This window comes from Vulpes lagopus, chromosome 10 (assembly GCF_018345385.1).
Source record: "Vulpes lagopus strain Blue_001 chromosome 10, ASM1834538v1, whole genome shotgun sequence".
NCBI classification, from domain to species: Eukaryota; Metazoa; Chordata; class Mammalia; order Carnivora; family Canidae; genus Vulpes; species Vulpes lagopus.
The window spans coordinates 98,578,656-98,601,498 of NC_054833.1; positions in this window are offsets into that span (position 1 = coordinate 98,578,656).

A 22,843-nucleotide genomic window follows, 5' to 3' on the forward strand; every position below is an offset into this window, starting at 1 on the left:
CCCCATAAGATGATGTTGACTAAGAACTTAATCTTATCTAATTCCCATATCCAATGGGATAAGGAATTTTGGGGAAAGAAAGTAATGACATTTTTTCTTTTCCTGGACAATAACTGAATGATTTCTATATTTGGTCTGTTTCTCTCAAGGAGTATCTGTCAGCACTTAGCTGTCTAGGAAATCAGCATTCAAAGGAAAAACAAAACAAAACATAATCAGACCAAAAGTTGTGATGTAACCAAGTAAAATTAAAGGGAAACAAATAACAAATACAATGCTCCTATTCTGCTGCCGTTCCTGGAAATTCGAGAATCCTGGTTGAAGGTTGGATTGCCAACTTTAACCTCTGGGATCTCAAGCTGAGCTCTCATTTGGCTGACCAGACAGGAATAATTGCAACAGGCTAATGGCTAGATAAGTTTCATTTGCCGTCTCGAATAAATCCCCATCTGAAAAACCAGCCTCCAAGTCGGGTGGCAGAGGACGGCGTAATCCTTATGAGAGATGGGTCAGCGTGGAGCGGGAAATCGAGCAAGAAGGTATTGCGCGGCCCCCAGCTAATGCCGCAAATTAACTCCCCTGCAGAAGGGGTAAGTCGTTTAGATCTCCTGCCAGGCTTCCGGTTCCCCCATTGAAACTGACCTGAACAGGGATCAGAGGTTTATCGAGTAGGAAGAGCATCTGGGGATGCTGATGGGCACAGTTGGATGCCAGGGCATCCCTTCAAAAGCTCCCCAAATCCCCTAGGGCCTGAGTAGGCTTGAGTATATCTGGGGGAATCCAAGCATCTCTGGGATAGGTGTGTGTATATTTATACTAGATGGCTTAAGGCCATTTCATGCGGATAATCACAGGATCATCACAACTGTATTATTCCAGGAGAGAGGAAAAAAAGAAATAAGCCACAGTAAACTTTTCAAGTCCTCCAAGTTGAAAGTCCAGCCATTTAATTTAGGCCGTTACTGGCCTAGTAAATTCATTTCCGCGGGTTGGAGTTAGTCCAAAGGCCTTGCTGGATGAAACACCTCATTCAGAGGCTTATCACTTGAAGAGGGTGTGACATCAGATGAATCATTTAACCGCACTGTGCCTCAGTTTCCCCTTATGTACAACAGAGTTTCTAATACTTATTGAGCTCACTGCTCCCCACCCCTGTTACCACTGTCTCAAGAATTGGCTTTGCTTACCTTCTTTGTTTACTCCTCTGTAAACTCTAAACCATGTTCTCTGCGCAGCTGGTATCTTATCACTCAGCAGCATGTCTGGTCACACTGGGCTTTTGGGGGTAAATATCTGTAGAATGAATGAGTGCCTAACAAATGTGCCAATAGAAATAAGCAGGTTGTGTCAAAGTTCTTCTAGGACCTTAAGAGATTCGGCATAACCTCATATCCTCTACTAGAGTTTGGTCTAGGGAAGAGGGGGACAAGTACTCAGAAAGGGAGTTTCTGAGTCCCCCCCGCCTCCGGAGAAGAGGTCATCCTGCCCACCAGAGGGGAGCAGCTGCAGGAGGGTGTTCCCCCCTTAGCTATGGTGGGGAATTCCTGTTAGAATGACCGTGGCTGGAAGATCAACGGTTCATTGAATTGAATAGATACTAGTTTGGTTTTGCCACTTAGAAAGCCCTGTGCTCTAATTTCATGATAATATCTACTATCAAACATTATTGACCAATGGATCAGGAAAAGCACAAGAAGAAAACAATTAGATACCGGGAGAGAAATCTCTTGGGAGTGGCATTTTTATGCTGGCTCCAATGCTATAATCATTCAGAAAACCCTCAAAATCCTGTTTCCATCATTCTGCCTTTCTACTTCCGCTGGGTAAGACTTTGAGGCAGAAGAAATCATGTTTTCTCTTTGAAATTTCAAAATCTTAACATGGTGCTCCCAGGGAGACATGCTCCTCTGAGCTCTTCAATTGCTTGGTATTTATGAAGCAACTTTCTCCAAGGAGCTCCAAGCATTTGGTGTTGTAATCAAGTTCAGCCGTACAATATTTGGTGATATTAAATGACTTTTGCTCAAAGCCCCAAGAAGCAAGCCATTGTTGGGTTGATCCGAATGCAAGAAGACTCTTGGATTTAATCGCGGACACCGCTAGACTCCCAGAGCACTCTGCTGAGACCTTGCTGACAGTAATCACTCTACTTTGCCTTCAGATATGTGCACCATGCATGCATTTGACGCTCTGGCTTGACGGTAAACTCCCAAGGGGCAGGGCAAAGTCTAGACAGCTGTGACATGCCTGTCCTGTACCGGGCACAGGGATAGTGGTATCCATCTGTGGAACCACAGCATTTAGTTATGTATTTTTGGGTGGCTATTCCTTCCATCTGTGCATGAAGCTGTGTGTGAAAACAAACACACCTCCTTTGGCAGTTCTGAGGAAGGAGAATGGGCTCTGTTGGCAGGCTTGTGACTCTTCCATGCAATGGAGTCATTGAGGGGAGGTCTTGCCTACACAGGAAGATTCATGCAAAATGAGAAATGTGACTTCTATCCTGGAGAAGCTGAGAGTGGGTTTGAAGAGATCCAGGGCAGTGGAAGGTCCATGGTTTCAGGACTGAAGCCACCTAGATTTCAATCAAGGTTCTACCTTTAAGTGGTTGTGTGTCCTTGAGCACAATCTTCAGCATCTCTGAACCTCATATGCCCAGGAAACTATCTCTGGTCCTCTATGCATCTCAGATCCTCTACAGCCTGACCTAGCACACATCACTGACTTAATTTCCCAGTGAGTATAGTTTTCCAAGGCTGTTTCTTCCACTAGGAAGTGAGCTCTTTGGTGCTAGTGACATTTCATTTATCCCAGTATCATTCCTAGAAAATGAAGATGATGATACTACTACCTATCACATAATATTATAGGGGACCTGTTTATTAGATTGTGATGTGGTGCCTTTTTTAGATAAAAAGCATAAGAAAACTAACTACTGGCTCTTGCAATAATTTATTCAGTAACTGCCTGAAATATGTAGTCCTACTAAAATCTATGATCCTCATTTGATGATGAGGCAACTGAGTCTCAAAGACATGAGCATGTGGGAGGTTCTTGTAAGGAGAGACAGTGCTGACTGGTGCTCAGGCTGGGCTGGTGATGGTGGGTGTTTGCAGGCAGTGGGAAGATTGCTTTCTTTCCAAGACACTAAGGAGAAGGAGGAGGCTCTTGTTGAGAGTGGTTGGGAAATAGTTCTGTTCGGAAGCCTTGAGTCCTAGAATTCCAGAGTCCACAACAGGAAAGACCTGGAGATCCTGTAGGAAGTGCGTCCCGAGGATTAATGGTGGGTCTGAATGCTGAGCGAGGAGTTTTCCCTTTTCCTCATCTGCATTTGGGAGATCTTTACTTTTCCTTTTTAAAGATCAATGTGCTATATATCTTTTTTCTGAAGGTACATCTATTAAGCCAATGGTGGTTGGGCTCGCAGACAATTCCCTACCATGTAATTAACCCCCTCGGGGTCCCATTAAGATCCAATGATATTTTGTGATTTTGTGAACTACAAGTAAATAGGGACAGTGCCTACTGTGGGGATTGGGTTTAGAACTCCCGGTCTATGGAGCATAAGGCGTTCACTTGAGCTGTGTGTGCTTCTTGTCCCTCCGACGACATCTAAGCATTTCCTATGTGCGCTGCTCACTTAGAGTTCACGATTTTATTGAATCCTATAGGAAAGGATGATAACTGGCTGGGAGAGAGTTCTCCGGAGCCAGGCTCTAGCATTACTAAGTGAATGATTTGGATAAGTTACTTATACTCTCTGAGCCTTAGCTTCTTCATCTACAAGATGACAGCAGTGACAACACCTCTTTCCAGGGATTCTGTAAGGATGAAATAAGATAAGCAGGTGAAGTGCTTAGCTGGGCTCAAGGCTCATGGCTAATGCTCTTCAAATGCTAAGCACAGTTAATCAGGAGCAGTAGTAACAATTTTTCAGTTGGTGCACTGGATGTGCTGCTGTTGTGCTCAGGTGCAGAAACCAGCTGGAGCTGGTGGGTGAGCCTGGCCCAAGACTACCCAAGTGTTCCAGGTACCTATCGGGGATTCAGAATCTGTGGGTGCAAGACAGAGCTCCAGGGGCAGAGGGTCACGTGAGAGAAGGCCCTCTCTGTGCCCTGGGCCAGCTTCTGGGGATGGCAAGGAGTTCAGTGTGGACTCGGTGGGGTGACCAACACACATGGCCAGAACATAGGGGGTGGATACTGAAGTGTCTCTTAGGCCACCATAAGAATTCTAGTTTCTTTTCTCAGAAGACCTGAAGACCATTGAAGTACTTGAATCATGGGGGTGACTTGATCCAAGTCATTTTTTAAGATCACTCTGACTGCCGGGTGGAGATGGAATTGTAAGGCATGAGTGGTCTCCAAGAGGGGAAGCCAGAACCAGGCGGAGGGGACAGATGGCCAAAGGGTGTTCCCATCCGCATCTGGTACCCACAGGAGCCCTGGCTCTTTGCAATACATGTGCGATGCTTTCAGCTCAGAATACAAATATACACCCTTAGGGTATTTGTTTGATGCAGATTTGTCTCCACAGAGATCTCCAATATCACCTCCCACCCAGCTCAACCTGCACGGACAGGCCACCTGATTGGCAGGAGACAGTTGCATTGGGAGAGGCCCACTCTTGGGCTGGGGGCCGCATGGCCAGGCTTGGAGGGCCAAGTCAAGATGGGTGAAGATCACAAGGACCTTGGGATCTCATTCCTTTTCCCACTTGATGATGGGTCACAGGACACGGCTGCTTACCTGCATGGTGAACCCAGAGCATCCGAAGGAGCGTGGTGTCATGCAGGCACGTGAATGAGGACAACAGGAAATGAAAACTAGCACAGCTATAGCAGTGCAGACCACAGGCAGGAAACCTGGATACATGAGGGCCATGCTGCCTGGCTTGACTTGCCCCCAGGCGACCCAACTTATAGGCCCTCCTGTTCCCCAAGGGCCAAGGGATAGTTAGTGATGATAAACGAGAAGGAACTGGGTTTCTCTGGCAGCCCAGAGGCAGGAAGAGAGAGGCAGCAACCAAAGCACAGTGCCCCGGAGATGGCAACTCTCCAGGGCGCCAGAGAAAGCAGCTGGCATACGTGGGCTTGAGGAGGACTCTTGGGAACAGCTCTCCTTGGAAACTTGGGGAGGAGACCCCCTATAACATCCAATTTAGGCCATGCAGGTCATAGACCCCAGCTGCTCTCCCTCATGGGCAGAGCTTCTGTCTTCAGACCTTGAGATACTTTGCACCACATCTCCTGGGGGTTCCTTGGATGTCCTTGAGAAAGTCACATTGCTGTTTCTAGGTTTCATGAGTTCTGGGTAACAGTTCCAGATATGCTGATCTGTGCTGTGTGGCATTGGGCATGTCACTGAGCCTCTCTTATCCTCTGTAGTCTAAATACATATGAAGAGAATGATCACAGTGGCCTTGCCACAGGGAAGTTATGAGGACCCACAAGGATAATAAGCATGAAGAATTTGGAAAGTAGAATATAACTATGTTATTAGTATTAATAGTGGTAGCAGCAATAAGTTAATATCAGTAGACCCTTGTTGAGCATCTACTATGTACTAGGTGCTTAGGTGGCCAGACGTGTGATACATAGGACTTCTACTTCTAGCTGCTTATAAACTTCATGTATATGATAAAATTAATAATACTAGCTAAGACTTCGAAAGGACTACTGTGTACCAGGCACTGTTCTCAGTGTTTTATGTATTAAATAATTTAATCCTCGCCATAACCTTACTATGTAAGCTGCTGTTATCACCATTTCACAGATCAGGAAACTGAGGCATAGAGAGATCTAGTAACTTTCTCCAAGTCAGGCTATCTGGCTAAGGTTGGTACCAGCATCGAATTCAGGCCAGTTGGCTGTAGAACCCATATTCCTAACCACTACTCCACACGGTTTTTTGAGTCAGAAGCCCTGCTGGTGGTTTGCAGGACTCCGCGTGATAGCTATGCAAGACAGATATGTCTGTGTGGGTTCAAAGCTGGGGTTATGAACCGCTTCCCCATGCAGCCTTCGGAGCTCACCAGTGAGACGTCCAGAGAAGGACTAAACTAAACTTCTCGAAGTCATTGACATGATACACATAACCAGTAGGAGGCATCTTTCAGGCTCGCTTGAGCAGAGATGTGTGGACAAATTATTGAAGGGACCATCAAGTCAGAACCCAGAGACAGTCCTGGAGAAGGAGAGGGCTGACGTCAAGGCAGCTAGCTACTGCAAACATGTAGCGTATTGGGAAGGGGGCCAGGAGAGCATATCCACCCAAACATGCTCTCATCCGCCTGGCACCAGCCCCCCGCAGCGCCCCTCATTGACCACATCCAACCAGCATCCAGCAGGCAGTGGGGTCCCCCCACCGCTGCCCTGGTTGATGTAGGCCACACATGACAGCCTCCTGGGGCCCAGAACTTGGTAGAAAAGAATGGAGACTGCTCTGCAGGAATAGACAGAGAATATCCAGAGGAATGATAAAACTCAGCTTCAAACCCAGAGTTTTCTCCCACTGAAGCCTGAATTTTCAATCATTCTGCTGGAAGGACGTGGTGACGTGGCAGTGCTAGTACCACACAAGGACCTGTTTGGGAAAAATCAAAGCTCCAGGTAGCAGGCTGATAGGATCTTCGATACTCAGCTGACGAGAAATTCAGGAAGCCCTCCTTCGAAATCATGTGTACATGTTACATTGGCACCCATGCTGAGAAAAATTTCTATTATTTTTAGGCAAACCAAGCTGATCTTTACAAGGCTGGCATTCATGAGACCATACTGCAAACCACACCCTCACAAAAAGGGAGGAAATAAAAAGAAAGAAAGGAAAGAAAGTTGAATAGCAATCCATTTTTAAAAGAATCCCGTTACACATTTGAATGATAGGTAATGGGGAGTCTGACAAGTTGCGTGTTCGAGGTCCCTTCCTAGTGGCACCACCATGAATAGACAATGAGGACACATTTGCTTTTCTCCAACAAGCCGGAAGAGCTTATTTCCCTGTGCAGTGAAAAGTCCTGTGAATTGGGCCAGAAAGCACAACTGTGATTTATCTAAAAACAACTGTTAAACATCTCAGAAATTAAACTTACTGAAATGTAGGGGAAGGAAGGTTAGAATAGACGCTGGGAACAAATATCAGATGTCCCACTTCTGTGGTGAGGGGCGGGCGGGGGAAGGTGTTGTTTTTATTGATTCCATTCTTTCCTCCGATGAGGCTTCATTGTGCTCTCATTTGCCTGGGAGAGATGCAGTGCTGCACGAGCCTGGGGTTTTAGCATCCAGGACATTTTGCGTGAGCCGCAGCCCACCCCATGGAGGGGCGAGCTGGTGCCATGTGGGGAAAGCCGTGTGAGTGGCTGGTACATGGGGAGTGAGTCCCATACACCCGGTTCTCAGCTAAGTTCTTTCCATGGTTTGTTTCTTCTGCTCCCCAAAGCAAGCTCAAGAAGCAGGTGCTATCCTTGTCCCCATTTTATAAGGGATGAAAGTGAGGGACGAGGAAGTTCATGAACTTTCCCTGGATCCCACATCTGGTAAAGGTAGAACCGGGAATCCTATTCCAAGCTGCTTGATTTCAGAGTCACCGTACATCGTCCTTTGCTCGATTGCAGACCGATTGCTGCATATTTGCCCTTCCCTGCAGAGTGACGCCCGGGAAGCTCAGTAAAATTGAGCTTCTACTATATTCCAGGAACGGCATAGGGAACTCATCCATATATTATCTCCCATCCTCCTGACAGCTCTGTGAGGTGACTGTCTTCTATTATTCTCATGCTCTGACTGGGGAACTAGATGCTCAGTGAGGTTTTGTGACATTTCTTTGGCCACACAACTCATCAGTTGAAGAACGAGGATTCAAAATCATGTTTCTACGACCCTAAAACCTGTGCTCCTTCTTCCACACGCTATATCTGAGCTGCTGCTGAGCTGAACAGTCAAAATCTCAGTGTGGTTATTTGGAGCAGGGAGCTGTTGCTAGAGCCATAGGGTCTGGTCCATCCTCTACCCTGGTGTGTGGTCTGCTGTGAGTGTGTGAGCCTGCACACGCATATGCACACATGCATGCAGTAGTTAGTGCAGTAAAGGTGTAGTAGTTAGCACCTTTGTGCTGGGCATCAGCCCACCCCCAGCTGCATGAGGTCCGCAGCCCGCCTCCCACCACCACCCCAGACCGCAGGTATGTGTGCGTGTGAGGGTGGATAACCTGTCTGCAGAGCCCTCAGGATGCGCAGCCATGTGCTGGGATCCACGTGGCCCATCCCGGGAACAGACGACCATTCATCGCCATCAGTTGGAAGAAAAAAATCGATACCAGCAAACCCATATTTTTTTCCTGCCACAAAACCTGACTCAGGCACATCTGTTTCTTTATGATGTTTTTACCATTATTTTCCTCACATTCAAATATGGATGATCTGGGAGCTGTTAAACAGTTGTTTTCATAAACAGCACACCCTTGCCTTCCCAGGGTCTTTGGAGACTTTCCCCAATACCAGGTAGAGAGAAGCTCCTTCTCAGGAGAGACGCAGCTTGGAAGGTGAGCAGGGAATCCAGCAGGGGACACCCACTCCTCCCCAAAGAGGACCCCTTGAGATGGCCGCCAATTGAGAAGGCAAGCTGTCTTCCATCTCAAGAGCCCATGAGCACCTGCCCTCCATGGAATGCAGAGCCCATCGCCCTGCTGGCCTAGGAATGTAGCTCCAAACCCCAAAAGTCATGTGCAAGTGTGCAGAGCTGAAATGTTTCGTTTTCCTTCAGCCAGAGATGGGTACCATGAACTGGCTGGAAAACTGGCTCATAGGTGGAACCACTGAGGAAGCGAAAGGGGCTCCACCTTGATGCAAGAAGAGGCCAGGAGGCTGGGGAGCCTATTCTGGAGATGAGGGTGTACCTGTTATTTGTGCCTCCAGCTTGGAGTCAAGGGTGGAAGAGAAAAGATCTGTCTTACAAGGTAAAGACAAATGTTTTTGTTCAAAGATCTATGGGGCTCATGGAAGAGGTAGTGAGTTCAGGTAGTTGTTTGGGTTCAGATAGAACTTGTTCAGGTTCCACAGGTAGTGAGCCCTCTGTCATGAGAAATAATGCAAAAAAAAATCTCTACTAGATATTGGAGAATAAATTCATGCACTGGGTGGCAGGTTAGAGAGATGACCTCTCAAGCCTCTTTCTCCCCTGAGATGTTGAGCTTAGAAATGATCAGTAGTCTTGCCAAGCATGGAGGTGTGACTACTGTTTTCACAGCAGCTAATCAAAGTGGCTCCGGTTTACAAACACCGACCCAGGAGGTATTGAGGACTTGTGCACGTGAGCTCTGAAGCCAGTAGATTTGGGCTCCAATGTTGGCTCTGGCTTGAGCTGTGTGACCTTGTGCGAGTCTCAGTTGGAACACACCTGTCTCCGAGGGAGTTTTGCAGATTCAATGGCTCATGAAATGCCAAGTGCTTAGCGCTCGGTAAACGACAATGGCAGGTGTACACACACAGCAGTAGGTGTCAGGACCCCTCGTTGTGAGCTCAGTAACGTGCTTGTTTTACAAGGCGACAAACATTCGGTGTCTTTCCTAGGTCTAGAAGCAGCTGTGTCTCCCCTTACTTTTGGAATTAAAACACGTTAATTGCAGCAAAGTTTTTATAGTCAATAAAGATGGTAAAACTTCCCTGGGTACTCTGGCCTTCCTAAAATTAAGTCCTGGATCTATTACTATTTATATTCAGATTTTAGACTCTCCTACAACTTAACCCACTCTAAGTGTCTTTCTCTGTCTCTGACTGTCTCTGTGTCTCATTCTCTCGTATACACACAAATACCACAATTTTAAAGAATATATTCCCTCTGCTGTGTGAATGAAGTGAGGTGTTGGGAGTTGGGAGTTATTTTCTTTCTCCCCCCCCCTTTTTTTTCTTTTTGTAAAGGGAACACCTTTTTGGGGTTGGCATGACATTAATAAAAATAATAAAGGAGAAGGTTTGGAAGGAAGAGGTAAATAAGGCAATTCATACATCATCTGGGAGAGACACAAGAGTAAGGCAGAGAAAAATCACCATCCCGTGTTGTGAACTGGGAGATTTTCATGAGTCAGCTCCTCCGCTGTTTCCTGGGCTCCCAGCTGCCACTGCTGTGGGGCTGGCTCTCTCCTCTCCACAGGGCTGGGCCTGGTTTGGAGATCTCTCATAATTAACTGTGCTGCTTCTCTGCAGTGGGTGCTAATGGAGGCATCTCTTAGGTGCAGCAAGTTGAAACTCCAGAGAATCCCTCCCGGCACCAACCACACATACCTGTACACACACACAGAGTAGGGTGACAGTGGTGACCTTGCAGAGTGTACGTACATGCAGGCGAATACAGGGCCCATCCAAAAAGGAAGTGCCGGGTCTCTTGGTCAAGAAATACTAAAAATTCAAGACAGCCAGAGCAGAGCATAAATGTGCAGAGAACTTGGAAGCGTGGGGTCTTCTGTGACTGCTTGGGTCATACATGCATGAAACCATCCCCAGCTGCTGCCTTTTTAGATCATCACAAGCTGTGTCGGAGTGATGGTAAATAGAGTGGGAGGTGAGGGGCTTTACTTAGTCCCCTTTGGTCAGCAGCTACCTCAGAGTGGGATGAAAATGCCACAGAACCCTCATTCTGGAACCCACCAGATCAGAGGAGGGAAGTTCAGCCGTGCCTTGTAGGCATATGAAAGGCTCTTCGGAAGAGGTGACCAGTGATAGTCAACAGACTTTCAAGAGATGCCCCATCACCAGGGACCAGTTAGAAAACCTTATTAAGATCTCAGAACTGTACAATTTACAGTTGGAGGATTGGCTAGGAAACATCTCTTCTAACAAGCCTTATTTTCCAAATGTGAACACTGAGTTCCAGAGAGAAGGGAAAGACACTTCTGGTAACACTTCATCTTGATTGCACCTGTATGCATTTTACCTGCATTTAACTCCCAAACAGCACAGGAGGGAAGCAGGGCTGTTACACCCGTTTCGCAGGAGAAATTGAGGCTGATTAAAGGTCAGTGGCTTTCTGCAGATCACACAGCTGGCAAGTGCCAGAGCTGCCTTCTGAACCTGATTCTGGGGAGCAACGTTGTGAGTGCTTGGCCACATCCGAAGCAATCGAGGGGTGCGGTCCCCAGTTCCTATTCCCAGCTCAGTGTACACAAACCTCCTTCCCTTTGGCTGCCTGTCTCCTGCTGGGGGTAGCCCGATACCCCCTCACCCTCCTGCCACTCGGCCAAAGTTTGAGGTGGGTCTTCACTGCCAAGTGAATTCTCACTGGTGGACACACAAGAGCCATTCGATAAAATGAGACTCATCAGAACCTAAGAAACAATATAGGTTTAGTCCTTTTGTGGAAGACAGTGGGGTTACCTCGAAACCAGAGCATAAAAAAAGCATATGTCCCCGGAGAAGGCCAGGGCCGCATGTCCACCGTGCCAGCCCCCAGGCTCCTGCTGCAAAGGAATTACATGCTGAGGCCAAGGTACCAGGGGCCTTGGCCAATCTCCCCAGGTCTTTCCTGCTGTGTGCTGGCCTGGACCTGGCTGCGTCCAGCCAGAAATGGGAAGATGGGTGGGAACCCAGGAGAAGGCCTCATCCGAGCTGATCTCAGAGCCCCAGCAGGGCCTGGTGTCCCACCAAGCGAGGGCCAACACGCCTGCCAACACACTTGCCAGCCAAGCTGTATAAACATTCGAGCTCTGCTGGCAGAGCTGGCGACACTGAGGGGACAGACAAGAGGCTTCCCCTCCCGGGACTGGATGTGGCCGAGTGTGCCCTGCTTCCTGTGGACTTCCTTCCTCACTGTGTCCTCCCTCCTGGTCCCTCAGAACCACAGGCCTGGAGGGCTTTCTTAGAGACCCATGTAGTTCTCAGCTTCATTTCCTCTTTGCAAGGACCCATCCTATTTTTATTCTGCTTCTGCTTACAACACCCGGGGTTTGCTGTCCTTCCACCGCACCTCAGAGACGGTTTCACCCAGGCAGCAGAAAAAGCCACATCACTTCAGTGATGCAGCCCACGTGTGCCAGGCTCGAAGCCTTAAAGGGAACACGGAAACTCATAAATGTAAGGTAAAGGCAGTGGCAAACCTGAATTTTAGTTTAGTTTGGAAACACACACTTTCCCCCATTCAGGGAGTGGGGCATGATGAAAGCCAAGTCTAATATTTTTATATAATAATAATTAGGTGCTTTACATATGTATTCATGATGGAAACACACAAACCTTGAGAAGCTGGTTAGGAATACTAAATGAAGTGGGGTATTTAGCAGCTCTTAGTGTGGTGATTTACGTGTTTATCAGCTGACTTACAGAGATTTCCAAGTATATTAAATAGAAAGGCAAGATGCAGAAAAGTTAGTAAAATATGCTTGTTTGTTTTTAAATAGATCACTAGGGATACATATAAAAAAGCATAGAAAGAGGAGAGAGAGAGAGGGAAATGGATGGATGGATGGATGGATGGATGGATGGATAGGATAGATGGGTAAGTGGGTGGATGGATGGATGGTTGGATGGTGGATGGATGGGTGGATGATGGGTGGATGGGTGGATGGTTGGATAGATAGAGATTTTTACATACTTTTTAAATTAGAGAAGTGTCAAGGCTACAAAAATGTTGAATACCAAGTACAAAGAGTTCCATGTCCAATTTTAGCACTTCTTTGGCTCTCCTCCTTCCATTTGCTTCCCATCCCACTAAGAGTAAAAACCACACAACTTTCCATGGCTGAAAGGGCTACACCTTGGATTTCATGCTCCTGTGTCTTCTCCTCTCCCTCAGCTACAGTCTTGTTGGTCACCTTGCTGTTGCTCAACCAGTAAGCAACGCCCCCCTCCCCCCCACCATGACTACCTGAGGCCCACACACCACGAGCGCTGCCTCAGCTAAGCTCCAGCCTGCCCTTTCTTTGAAAGGACATGGTGAACTGCACCCAGGAGCTTCCCCTCGGTCGTCTCTGTGGTCCATACTTCACTATCTTCTTTTGCTTCCACAGCCCCTTGATGGTATCAGGTCTCCCCCACATTCCCTCTGCTCTAGTGTAATTCCAGGGTTCCTGGCAGGAGACTGTCACCCTTCACGGCGTTGGGCTGGTTTTCTTTTCTCATCAGAAGTGCTAGGAGATACCTGTCACGTGTGCAGACTCGCAGGTTGGGCTTCTCTTGGTTTGCAGCCAGAGAAGAAAACATCATGGGCAAAGCAACCAAGGACGTGGACTTCTCTAAGGCTCAGCTTCCTTAGCATGAAAATGGGGCTCAAGAAAGTGTCCATTTCAAGGGAAGTCCTGAACATGAAGGGGAAAGGAAGGATGTGGGACAGTGTCTGGTTACAGAGTAACACTTCCTCAGTTTACCCCCTTTGACTGTCACCTGTGCAAGTCCTGGCTCTCTTTCCCTTTGCTTTTTCCCCCTTTGGAGACTTGAATTCCACTGCTGAGTCATAGACAACACCTTCTTTGTGGCCTAGGAAGAAATGGTGGCTCTTTCTACTTCGTCCTCCCTTCTCTTCCACGTCTCCCTCTCTTCCTCTTCTCTTTCCTTCTCTTCTTTCCCTTTCTCTCCCTTCTCCCTTCTTTTCCACCCGTCCATGGTCCTGTGCGTTGGGTGTGCCAATTTTGTCTGCTAGGCCTCATCTCTCCTGTGCCCCGGGGCTGCCTCTGTGCACAGGCTGATGAAAGCTCTGGTTCCCTTCTCAAGAAGTGCATTTACTCTCCAGTTCCCTGTACCCAAGGGCAAGTCTCAGGCCTCCCACCACTCTTGGGTGGGATCCTAGTAAGGAGGAATCAAGGCACAGACCCCAGGGGTAGCATTTCATGGCCCTTGCAGACCACCTTGCAACACTTAACAGGCCCTGGTTGATGATGTGGCCCCGTGACCAGCACTGGCTCCCAGAGCCATGCACCGTTTCAGGTCTGTCTGCCTCTTCCATCCCAGGTCCCAGTGCCCTGGGAGTGGCTGTTTGTCCCAGCACTATGGTTTTGGACAGGAAGCAAGAGCTTCCGGACCAACTGGCCGTCAGAAGACTCTTCCCCTAGGAACAACGGGTCCCTTTTTCAACAGTGGCCTTTTTATAAATTTTAATCTTCCTCCTTTGTCAAACTTCCCTCCTCTCCCGTGACTGAGGCACAAGGACAACCAGCCCCACAAGACAGATCAGACCCTTTAAATTGTCACCTGCCCAGTGGGAAAAAGCCCCCATTTACCTCATCTCTGCCTCTCTCAGTAAAGAAAAATATGGGAATAGGAAAATAACCCCATAATCTGAATTTCTAGATTATACTTAAATTGTGTTTTGATGGCGGTGTTCAGAAAAAAAATATGTCAAGGCTGTAAGACAACATTTTGATTAGTGTTGACATTTTCCACCTGCTTTCCTCCTACTTGGGAATTTTAGTTTAAAAACATGAGTTAATAAAATGACTTACCTTTTAGGTAAGATGAGTGTTTGAAAATGTAGATGAAGGAGGGCCTGGCTGGCTCAGTCAGTAGAGCATGTGACTCTGGATCTTGTGGTTTTGAGTTTGAGGCCCATGTTGGGTATAGAGATTACTTTTAAAAAATCTTTAAAAAGAGGGACACCTGGGTGGCTCAGCAGTTGAGCATCTGCTTTCAGCTCAGGGCGTGATCCCAGGTTCTGGGATTGAGTTCCGCTTTGGGCTCCCTGCGAGGAGCCCTCTTCTCCCTCTGCCTCTGTCTCTGCCTCTCTCTGTGTATCTCTCATGAATAAATAAGTAAAATCTTTTAAAAAATCTTAAAAAAGGACAAAGGAAGAAAATGTAGATGGAGTCAATGCCATCCTCACCTAACCTTTGGGCTCTGTTTTCTGGGGTGTACACATGGCATATACATTTACTACTGATTGTACCCCAGGACAAATATGGCCACCATGAAACAGGTAGCTTCTGGGAAACATAGTAGTAACTCCACTCTTTGTGCGTGTGTGTGTGTGTGTGCACAAAAGTGCAATATATGTGAATATGTGCCCACACATAGCCACAACCTTGAACCAGGGGGAGGGAGTATAGGAGAGAGAATGTCGTCCCTTCTAAACTCTGGCAAGAAAATATGCAGAACCCCTCCCCGTAATGTATGGCATTGCCCTGTCTAGGAACATGGTCTATGCTATAGTCATCCATCATCCACCCATCCATCTGTCTATCCATCATCCACCTATCCATCCATCCATCTATCCATCACTTATCCCTCCCTTCACCCACCAACCAAGAATTATTGGGTAATCGCACTGCTCCAGACATGATGTTCTGTAAGTTACGTGGGGTTAGTATTTAACTCTCCCAATAACCCCACGAGGTAAAGCCCTTGTTATTTTCCCATAGGTAAGAAAGCCAAGACTCAAGGAAGTTAGTAACTTGTCTAAGTCATGAACTGTAAGTGGTTGAACCATAATTCAGTCCTTCATTGTCGAACTCCAAAGCCTGCAGTCCTTCTGTAACATCATGCTTTTCTGTGGTGGGGGGAAGAACTCAAAGAAGGGGTATCAGGTGTTGTCAGATGGAAGGGTTAAGAGGGAAGGGAAGGAGGTGACTTATAACAGGCATATTAGTTTGGCCCTGTCTCCTTCTAGAAAGGGTTTCAAATGTCTTGGCTTAAGTATTTTTAAATTCAAGTTACAGCAAGGTAGCCAAGTTGAAATGGCCCAAATAGAAGGTAAAATCAAAGTCATATCTTGATATCTAAATATAGGAAGCTTTGTGTTAGATAGTATTTAGGATGACATGGGTGGAAGAGCTTATACTTTCATGAAAAGTTTGGGGATTGGGAAAATTGGGGGAGATATTGACTGAACCTCTGCTATGTGCTGTGTATCTGTGTATTTCTAATGGTATGTATCTTGGAGACAGAAATTATAGATTGAATTTTTCATTTATGTATCAATACTTGGCTTAATTCCCAAAGTGGTTTATGGGATACATGAACAAAATAATGCTTAGGAGACAACCCAAAAATTAAAAAAAAAAAACACACACACACAAGAGAATAATGGAAATAACACACTATAAAAGGAAGTCAAGACTAGAGAGTAACCATAGGCAGAAGTGCAAACCAGATAACTACACATTTGCACTGATTGGCCCACACATTTGGCTTTGAGCTTCCCAGTGAACAAAGTGAAAAGGGAAACAGAACCAGTCCTGTGGTTTTCCTTGTCCACGAATTAAAAACAATGCAGTTTCTCTAGAGGTAAAGATAAAGAGAAGTTCACATTCAAGTGGGTAGATTCAGAGAATCCAGCCATTATGATACCCACAGCATGACAAACAAAATGCAGTAATGGCCACTGATTCCAGTCCAGTATGGTAATGTGTCTCCTATGAAAGAGACGGGATATTCTCAGCTGGGGATCACAGTGGCTTAAGTCCCCAATCTTTGAGAATTTGATTTACTTTAATCTTGCAGTAAAAAAAAAAAAAAACTTTAAATTATCACATAAAAAAAAATCTCTTGGGATATGTAGGTTCTTTTTAATAAAACTTGCAACTCATCTAAATTCTGGGAGCTTTGTGGTTGTGCTGATATATCCGGGTATTTAATGAGGAATTTTAGCTGCTTAGCATAGCGTCTGGCACATTGTAGACAATCAATAAAAATTTGTCCAGTGAGTGAATAGAATATAAACAAGGTGGCTGTTGAGCAAAAAGAAACGGGATGAATTTAATAAAATACTAGAAATTCTTATTACAGATACCATCCCATTGCTACACCAAGCTACCCCTGAGTTCCCAGGCACTGTAGGCTTTGGATTTGAATGCTCAGACATCCGTACAATGGTAGCACTAGAAAACACTAGCTTTTTGATTTCACATATTGTGACTCAATTCCTCTGATAAAAGCAGATAGCTTTTTAATCAACATTATTGAGGCACAATTATATATAATAAGATGTGCACAGTTTCAGGGAAAGGCTTGATGAATTTTGATGAGTGGATCACCCCATGTAACCACCACCTCAAAGAAGACAGACCATTTCTAAAACCCCAGAGAGTTCCCTTGAGTCCCTTGGTAATGAACTACCCCACTCCTCTCCCCAGGCAACCACTGATTGTGTTGATGAGTTTCTAATCTGTTTTTCATGTTGTTCTTAAGGTTAAGATTTTGATGGAACAGAACGTTTAAAAGTTGGAGGCTATTCATTAAGGCTTAACCCTCTTACTTTAGGGGTGGGGAAGCTGAGACCAGCAGGCTTGTGCTAGGCTAGTTGGCAGCCGAGTTGATGGACCCTCAGACCCCATGGGCCAGGGCTCCTTCCACTGCCCGCCCTGGCTCCACAATTCCGGTGCTGACAATGAGGGGCCCCTGGGAGGGGAACGGGTAGGGAGAGTAAGTGACATACATTTCATTGAAGTTAAAAATTGCAGTGGTGGTGGAAATTATTCTGAATTATCTTCAGAATTATTAAGAAAATGATACCCTTAAATAAATGTTTGAAAGAAATGAGTTTTGTTGGGAATAATACCTCACAGCCACTTCTCAGAAGTCCAAAGAGAGAAGCAAATTAAGAGATGCCCTTCAAGCAGTTGGGGGGAAAGAAAAAACACAGAGTTCCTAATAAATATCTCACCAATCCAATTATAACATTCAAATCAAGGAGAAGAAAATGCGGTATCAAATATAATGAAAGCTTTCTTTCCCATCGAAAACACAGCCTGCTTCTCATTGTCCAGTGCTGAAGGGGATTTCAAAGTCAGCATTTATTGGAGAGGGGAAAAAAATGCCATGTAAATCAAAGTGAAATAATCAAATTTTTCTGGTGGAAATAAGTGCAGTTGTTTGATGTAATTTTGACATTCAGCATAATTTTAGCATCAACACTGAAGTTAGGGGATCGGGGTGTCTCCATGAGATTTGTACAGTGAGAATTTACCAACCGGGAAAATCTAACTTAGGCTTTGAATGCAATGAGGCATTCTGGATTTTGGGGTAAATATAAAGTGTTCTACTGGATTCACTACCAATAGAGAGGAGAAAGGACCCGCTTCCATGTATAGTGGGTCCACCTAGAACCTCAGAATGTAACGCTATTTAGAAAATCAGCTTTTGTGGATGTAATTAGTTAAAATGAAGTAGTCCTGGATGAGGGTGGGCCCTAAAGCCAATGACTGGTGTCATTGACTGGTGTCATTGACGAGGGGACACTTACCAGAGATTAGAGGAATATGGTGATGGGGGAGATACTGGCATCATGCAGATAGAAGCCAAGGGACAACAAGGATCACCAGGAGCCACCAGAAGCTGGAAGAGGCAAGAATCCTTCCCTAGAGCTCATAGAGGAGATGTGGCACTGCAGATGCCTTGGGTTGGTCTAATCCAACAGGTAGACCTCACCTAGGATGCCTGGCCTCCAGAACAGTGAGAGGAGGCATTTCTGTTGTATTAAGCCACACATCTTGAAGGGCGTCCTTTATGGCAGCTCTAGAAGACCAGTGCACCAGTGCTGTGTAGCCTCCCTTCTGGTTCTAGAAACAAGAACCTGTTCACAATCATGGGGCCAGAATACCAAGGAATCTGGGAGGTGACTTTTCCTAACAGAGAAACTGGGTTCACAGTATTTTGAGTCAGCATTTGAGATTCTTCCAGACACCCTCTGAGAAGTTTTAGCTACTCTTTCCCTCCAGCGAATGAGAAACAGAAGCCTTAGCGAACCCTAAAGCTTCCAGCAGGAAACCAATCTGCATCCCTGCTGATGCCTGTTCTACTTTTATAGTGAAAAACGTGGTGATGCTGACACAATAGACCTCCATCAGGAGATGAGCCCAAATGGCTTCCCAGGGAGCTTGCTCTGAGCGCCGGAGAGGTGGAACGAAGGACCCCTTGGGTCCCTTTTCTGCCTGGAACCACCCAGCATCTCAAGGAGACCAGCGGGGCTCATAATCGCTGACCTGGTGTGAAGACACAATGGCTTAGGGCAGAGTAGGAGGGGACATCGGGGGCAGGGGGAGCTCACGTAACAAGCAACCACTGGGGTATGACACCGGGACTCTGCCCTTCTGTGGGTGGAGGTTGGTGGGACTCCCAGAAGCCTACTGTGCAGACAGAGCATGGTCTAACCCCAAGGGACCTGTGCCACCTAGCAGGCGACACTGCTCATGAATGTTAATGGGGCAGCAGATGGGATTATTGTTCACTGCTCTTTTGCCACTCACGTCTCTCAAATCGGATTGAGTTTCCACATGAGTTTCCCGTGGCAGCTGTAACAAATCACCCCAAACTGGGTGCTGTACACCAGCAGTGGTTCAGAGTCTCCCAGTCCTGGAGGCCAGAAGTCTGACATATAGATGCTCCCTTTGGAGAATCTGCGCCTTGCCTCTTCCGACTTGTGGCTGCCCTTGGCATCCCTTGGCTTGTGGCCGTATTCCTGTTCTGTCTTCCCATTGCCTCTCCTCTCTGTCTTTAAACTCCCCCCGTCTCTCTCATATAAGGATATGTGAGACTGAAAAAAAAACAAAAAAAGATACCTGAGATTGCATGTAGGGCCAACCTGCATAATCCGGAATAAATTTTTTTCTCAAGATTGTTCACTTAATCACATCTTTTGCCATAGAAGGTGATATTCACATATTCTGGGCATTAAGACAGGGGCATCATTTTGGGGGGGTCATCATTCAGCCCACGGTAGCCTCCATGCTGTGGGTTTTGCACTGCTTCTTACTGTAGTAGGTGGAGTTGTCTTTGAGAATCCATGCATCTCTCTTCTCCCTGCTTGCGCTCCTGCCACTTTGCCATGAGATGTGTATGTCCCAGATAGTGGCTGCTCCTTCTGGGACCAGAATGAGACCCTGGAGGAACAGACCCATCTCGTACAGCTTGGAGCAGAGCTGTCGTTGCCGAGTCACAAACTAGGATGCTAGGAATAAATGTTACTGTTTATCACAGAGATCTGGGGCTTCTTGTTATTGCATCAACAGCTGACTAATATGAAACAAGATTGCAGCTTGGTTACAAGTAAGATTTTCTAATATTTCTGGGTCTTTGAGCATGATGGTCCCCTGAAATGTCCCCCTGAAAATCCATCTGGGGAGTGCTTCCTCCTCTTCACCGTAAAGGCTTGATAAACCTAGATGGAGGGTCTCAGAAATACATTCTCATAATGCCTTGCTTCCGCACATCTATCTTGCCCACTAGCCTTTTCCCCCGTGTCAAGGATGGTACTAAACTATTTCCATATACCCAAGTGAATACATAAAAACACACATGAGTAAATGACTGGAGCATCCACACCTTCTAAGGCTGTAAGAATGAAAAGCAGTTCTGTACTGGGCTTGGGCACATGGTGGTACCATGCAGGAGTGCCTGGGTTTGAATCCCAGCACTTCCACTAACGAGGCATGTGAACGTGAGCTAACTCCTTAACCCCTCTGATCTGTCCCCATGTGCAAACCAGAGCGCTAATAGCCCCATTGGACTGATGTGAGTTGAAAATGAATAAGCATTTGGAACAGTGGCTGGCACCAGGTCATCACTATCAAAGCCAGGACTTGGCAAACTATGGCCTGTGGCCCAAATCTGGCCTGAAGCCTGTACTACGGCCTGCAAGCTAAGATTGGCACTTGCATTTTTAAATTGTGGAAAATAAATGTTTTAAAAGGATAATATTTCATGATACATGAAAATTATATGAAATTCAAATTTCAGTGCCCACAAATAAAGTTTTATTTAAACACAGCCAGATCCACTTGTTGACATAGTATCTATGTTTTTGTACTACAATGGCATGGTTGTGACAGGGACCACTATGGCCCACAAACCCTAGACTATTTACTATGTAGTTCCTTACAGGTAAAGTTTACTGGCTTTTGACCTAAGCTGTTCTAAGTTACATACTTAGCAAATGTGCCCATGTTCTAGGGACAGGAGGCCAGAAGCACCACCCCTTTGCCTGATCACTCCTTAGCCGGCCAGTCTAATGGGGATTTCTGCAAAAATCACAGATTAAATCACAGTACTGTAGATTTCATCTGGAAGCCAGGAAAGTGGAAAATGGAAATTCACATCTTTTTCATCTCTTCCCCCTTTGTTTCTGTCATCTGTGCATGTCCTGTGTGCATCTGAATGATGTCCCTTAGGTACTAAATGAGTAAATAGGAAAGAAATAGACAAAAAGATGGATGAGTAAAGATGAATAGAATTCAGGGATTGCAAATTTACTGTAGTCTGAGCTTTCTCTGATTTTCTCTGTGAAGAATTTAGAGGCTTCCTGTTTTCTGTTTTGTTGTCTCCTCCAATTAATTAATTAATTAATCAATCCATTCAGTAATTCATAAGCACCTATTTATTAAGTATCCATTATATGCCAAGAATTGTGCCAGGTGCTAGGGTTCAAACAGTGATCAGTATGAACCCATTGGCCTAGATCTGAGCAAACTCCTGATCCATATGGGGCCCATGTGGGACGCTTGGGGTGAGTTAGATAAAGGCATTCCATCTCTCTGGGCAGAGTGTATGGCTTAGCACATGTAACAAGGACTGGATACCAGCCCAAGCCACTTCCCAGGCCAGTGACCTTGTGCAGTGCACAACCGATACAAGTGTACGTGGCACTGAGTCTCCTGGAAGGCACTTACAGCTAATAGGGACAAGGGACATAGGATGGGTGAGCGAAGATTGAAGGGCATGCAAAGCAGCATCTGATATGGCCCTGGTTGGGCCATAAGAGGCATCTCAGAGGGGGTGACTTCTAAGAGGAGGCCAGTACCTACAGCAGCGACAACCATACAATAAGCATTTTCTTTCTCTGTTATTGTTTCTTTTAAATATGACGATTCTGGGGCATGGGGAGGTCAATTAATCCTTTACCTGTTCCTCAAACTTCCTTCATAAAGAAGAGAGAATTTATACTCTACCATTTAGGCCTTTGTAATGCAGTCACTGGCGTTGCATTTTGGCAGAGGCACTAAATGACTTGAGAGAGTTGGGAGATGGAGGGAAGATGTTTTTATTATTATTATTATTATTCAGAAGTTTTTATTTGATCATATAAATCGTTACACTCACTTAAGCTTCTGCCTCAACCAAGACCAAGAATTACATCTACCAATATTCTCAGGCCCACTGCTACCATATAGAACCTTAAATTGTAACTTGCAAGAAAAAGAAATAATCGTGGGGATTTATCATGATTGGACCATCAGATGCTAGCAAATCAAAGCTGCTTTGCTGTAGAGATGAATTTGCATGTGACGTAGGCTTGCATGCTGAACTGACTCTGGATATCACGGCCAGACCTGCTCCTCTTCTTTCCATTGGTGTGTTTATTTTCCTCTCGTTTATTAAATATACCTGCTTGTAAGGCATCTCTGGACTCCGCCATCTGCATTTTGAAGAGGAGACCCTCCTTCTGTGAACCCCCTCCTTTGAAAACTAAAACCATGTGGAATTCTTTATCTCTATAGATGAAGGCAGATATACTAGGTATGTTATATAATACCACACAGCAAGAAACTGCTCTGTTAATAAAACTCAGGGAATTTCTAGTAGCAGCTGTGATAACAGAGCCCAGGGAGTGTCATGCAGGGAGCGTAATAAAGTACAGTAGAAGAATTCAGGTTGTTTCTTTCAAACTCACTCTGTATGACAGTTCTGAGCCTGCTGATTGCATTAGCCAAAGCTAAAACCCCACCCTACCCAGAAGTCGTAACCGCCTAGAAGCTTTACTTGCATCACATACTTGCTATTTTGTATGGAATCTTCCCAGATGAACTTTTCCCAAAATGCAGCCCAATTGTCTTTTAGAAGTCCCTACTCACTTTCCTTATTCTACTTTTTCTACTAAGAATTATCAATATCTAACATAATACAGATATTAGCTAGTTAGTGCTGCATAACAAATACT